Source organism: Rhagoletis pomonella, unplaced genomic scaffold, assembly GCF_013731165.1.
Source record: "Rhagoletis pomonella isolate Grant_MI unplaced genomic scaffold, Rhpom_1.0 Rhpom_scaffold_00014, whole genome shotgun sequence".
NCBI classification, from domain to species: domain Eukaryota; kingdom Metazoa; phylum Arthropoda; class Insecta; order Diptera; family Tephritidae; genus Rhagoletis; species Rhagoletis pomonella.
Genome location: NW_023458568.1, coordinates 2763657 through 2767863, shown reverse-complemented (window position 1 = coordinate 2767863; position 4207 = coordinate 2763657). Strand labels below are relative to the sequence as shown.

The 4207-nt window shown below is 37.7% G+C and overlaps 1 long non-coding RNA gene across 2 annotated transcripts in view; it reads right to left on the bottom strand.

Annotated features, from left to right (window-relative positions):
• Nucleotides 1-252: 252 nt before the first annotated feature.
• LOC118749069 overlaps nt 253-4207 on the bottom strand; it is a 4542-nt gene continuing 587 nt past the window's right edge. Inside the window, exons 2-3 of one of the 2 annotated variants that reach the window (XR_004994145.1) lie at nt 499-615; nt 253-439 (exon numbers count right to left, since the gene is read on the bottom strand). This is a non-coding gene — a long non-coding RNA (uncharacterized LOC118749069). The remainder of the gene's footprint in view (nt 440-498; nt 616-4207) is intronic. The other variant, XR_004994146.1, reaches the window with a different exon arrangement.

The following is a 4207-nucleotide window of genomic DNA, read 5'->3' as shown; positions in this document are numbered from 1 at the left end:
ATAAGGTAATTTAATGTTTTTATACTCTTGCTCATGGGCGTAACCAGAACGAAATTTAAGGGGGGGAGGGGGGGGCCAATAAAAATTTTTTTTCAACGCCAATAATTATTACTAAAAAATTTTTATTATAGCTTAAAATTATTGTAACCAATAGAGGTATGTTGTACACAAACACCAGGGACCGTAAATAACAGTTACTTTTTTTCAACAGCTATACTTGATACAGCTATAGATCTAATGATGCACAAAAAATATGCATACTTAGAATTTTGAATACCCCCTCACAATCTGGACTTACGGTATAAAAACGCGGTTTTCGTAGTTTGAGCCTTATAATTGTTCGTAACTCAATTTCTGTTGATCCGATGAAAAATATATACAGTGCGTACACGGTAACCGCAATCCTCAATACGTACAATTCCTTCATTAATGCAAGTCTCTAAAACAAAACATTGTAACCTTTATAAGTGCAACTCCAAAACAATTTTACCTCAATACCTACAACTTTCTTCGTTTATGCACGCCACGCACACAAAATTTGAACTTTTTGCATTTCTTTGATTAACCAGTATTCAATTAAAGTGATGTGTGATGAGCAGGACCGAAGAAAATAAGCTGGAAAAAGCAAATTTAAACGCTTAGATAAACATTAAAACATTAGTAAATATGCTTCCAAATATGCTCGAAAAACAACCAAAAATCTAAGTACAGTTTGATGCTTTGTTTTTTATTCAGTTTATTACTAGGATTGGACGGAGTTCGAAATTTTCATATTTCCAGTAGTGTTAATGCATCGATTTAGTTTTCACTTTTTACTATTATAAAGAATAATGCGGATTATATTACACTAAGATATGAATTCTCAATATCTTTTCAAGTCTGAATTTAATTGTTTTCAAATATTTTTATCCTCCATTTGAGTTAATTATTTTTAATCTCTACCATAACACCAATGCCTTCCCGTAGACAAACCTTTGGTTTTAAATTTTTGTATCTAAGCAGAACTGGAATTCAAGTTACGAGTTAAAAAAAAAACCAGATTGGTTCTTATGTTATTAATTGCAGACCCGGCAGACTTCATCCCGCCCAAATTTATTTTTTTATTTAAACATTTGGTTCAACGTTTTTACCAACAGTTACGTTCACGTTTGGTTTGTTGTCGTCAGGAGGCATATCCTCCATTGCCGTCTTAAATAACCTAATGAAAGCATTATGCCCGTGAAGAAGTTCTTGTGGCAACAATTATCTGGTCCGATGGTGAATCATCCTTGTGGCAATTTCAAAATGGAGGAATATCATTAGTTCACAGAAATCCAATATACATAGGCTTATGTCAGACGAAATACCTTAGAAGTGCTGCAATTGTATTTCGATGGCTGAGTGGAAGATCGACCTATCTCGGCTGCCAGTTCGAAAACGCTCTATCTCAAAAAACTTTTCAAGAACGCCCTATTTCAGAATTTTATTGAAAAACACCTTATCTCAAAATTCGGTTCAAAAACGCCCTATCGCACTTCAAAATGTATTGAAAATATGCTGATATAGGGCGTTTTTGAATCGGCAGCTGAGATAGGGCGTTTTTGAAACGAATTCTGAAATATGGCGTTCTTGAAAAGTTTTTTGAGATAGAATGTTTTCGAACTGGCTGCCGAGATAGGTCGATCTTCCACTCAGCCATCGATTTGAAGGCATTTATCAAGAATTGTCTTTATTCTGTTTAGTCGCCGTAAAGCAAGTACCGCAATCGGTGATTGATTTAACGGTGGTAATTTAAATTTGATCCTTGGTGTCTCCGATTGACTTCACTTGACGATTTTTACCAATAACTCAACTCAAGCGCCAGATATTGGCCCTACCTTTACCAATATATTTACATCTCGAATATGAGCCAAATCGGACAATGAGACTAATCGGCCACGAGACAATCGGACAATGAGACAAATCGGCAACGCTTACCTTGCCTTGCCCCGTTCATCGCATTTCATGGATGGCGGTGATGTCAGTCTTTATTTTCCCGAGGACATTTATTCATCCGAGGCATAGTTTTTTTCATTGGGCAGTGTTTTAACGTGCAGGGACCAACACCCAGCCCACGCGGGGTTATACGTCTTGTCACATTAGCTCGCTCCCAAAAGGGTGTTTGGTCGCTACCCAGGATATATGTGGATATAATTATCCGGACGAATTGAGCTGCGATTTGAACCGTAAGAAAACAAATCACTTCTGGCCACTCCCAAGTGAATGACAAAAGCTTTGCAATACTGGGAAATTTACAGAACATAGTGGTCAAAGGCGAATATCCAACTAAAACCTAATGAATTTTTTAAATTCATAGCTCTACATACCTGTAAACCAAATAGACGGACAAGACGTGATTCTAAATTAAAAATAGAAAAAAATAAAGTTTTCCGCATACTACAGTGATTCCCAAAGTGGTCCAGGAGGACCCCCAGGGGTCCAAGGGAGACTCGACAGTGGTCTACGTTGGCGTGAAAAAATATGGGGGTCCCCGAGTTGTAAGTGGTGGTCCACGAAAATTCATCTGGTCTCGATAGTAAAGAACCAAAATGGTTGCTTGATAGCCTATTAGTCTTAAAGGCCACCTGCACTAAAAAGAAACGGATGTTGGTATAACACTGAGTGAGGCGATGCGGAAATTGCCGGCGGCAGATATTGGAGCACTTGTGTCTTTTCAATGCTACAGGATAGTACGCCACCATTACCTTTGTTGAAGAGATTCTACAGAGAGAGAGTTCCCTGAGGGGAATGCTGGTTTAATTGTCGAATGTTCACTGATGGCTCCAAAACTGACTTGGGGAATATGCTTCGGTCTTCCAGGCTGAGGTATTTGCAATCCCAAGGCCATAGACTACGTTGCTAATTATTAGTTTACCGTTCGATTCATTTTCGCTCATTGTCGACTACGGCCAGGTTTTTACTCTTCTTAAATAGAATTACTTTGAAATTAGCGAGAATAACTTGAAACAGAACCGGATAAAAAAACTTGAATGTTAGGAGGGGGCCCAAATTATCGAGATAGCATTTCCTGGTACAATTTTTGAATATATAGGAAAAAATTTGGAATTTGGGGAAGCTCGGGCCCCCTGCCCCTACCTGGCTACGCCCATGCTCTTGCTACCACATGAATATATGAATTCGTGATAACAATATATGAATTCGCCTTGGAAGATAGGAAGCGAGTAAGAATAAATGCCGAACAAAGGAATTTGTCTTCTTTCAACTAAAATAAATGCATTTTGCAAACAAAAGTGCGTACGTTACTTAGTGCCTTGGTAATGGCGAATTCGTAAGGATCTATTGATTGCATTATAAACATTTTCATTTATTTGTTAAACATACAATTACTTCCATTACAACCCGGTCTTATTGATGCTAGAAGCGCGAATTCATATAAGGTGGTGTTACCGGAAAATGAATAAAAAAATTATATGTATATCAGAAAATTAATAAGATGAAATGAAATTATTGTTTGATTTCTAACCAAACCTATGTATGTAACTCAATCGCCTAATGGTTTGCCGAACCGTAAACATATGTTTACACATCCAATTTCGTGAGTAGGTACCTGGTACTCAGACCTTTTTGAAGTGAAACTTCTTAGGCGGCGGTATCGCAAAAATGGAAAGTGAAATTTTTAAAACTGAAAACGTTACATGAGTGAGAAAAAAGAAATAAAGCGACGCATGACGGGTACGAGTACCTACATATGTATATATGTATGTTTGAATGCACCTATGTATATATGTAGCGACACAGATAGTTGTGAATAAAACGCTTGCGGCGCTTACTTAACAAAATATGTAGAGGAGCGAGCATCCGTACAGGTCGACGAGCCAAGTAGAAAAGGAAGGAGATTAGAGCACGCTAGTTAGACGTGTGTATTTTCCAGGCTCGATACTGGAATTTGACATACTGAGCGAAGCTCTCAGCTGTTTACGAGTACGCAGCTCTCAGTGTGTTGAAGAGTTGCCAAACGCCTCCCCTTGTTATTGAAATGTTTTATATTACAAAAAATTTAGATAAATACAATGTATGTGAAATTATAACTAGAATTAGTTAGACATTATCCGCAAAATGAACATTTCTTGTAGCTTGGGTAGGTCTTGCTACTGTTTGTTGATCTTCAGCCGATGCTTCGTCGTTTGTGGGCCTGTTGAATGAATTTATGTCTTGGTTGTATGAAAGA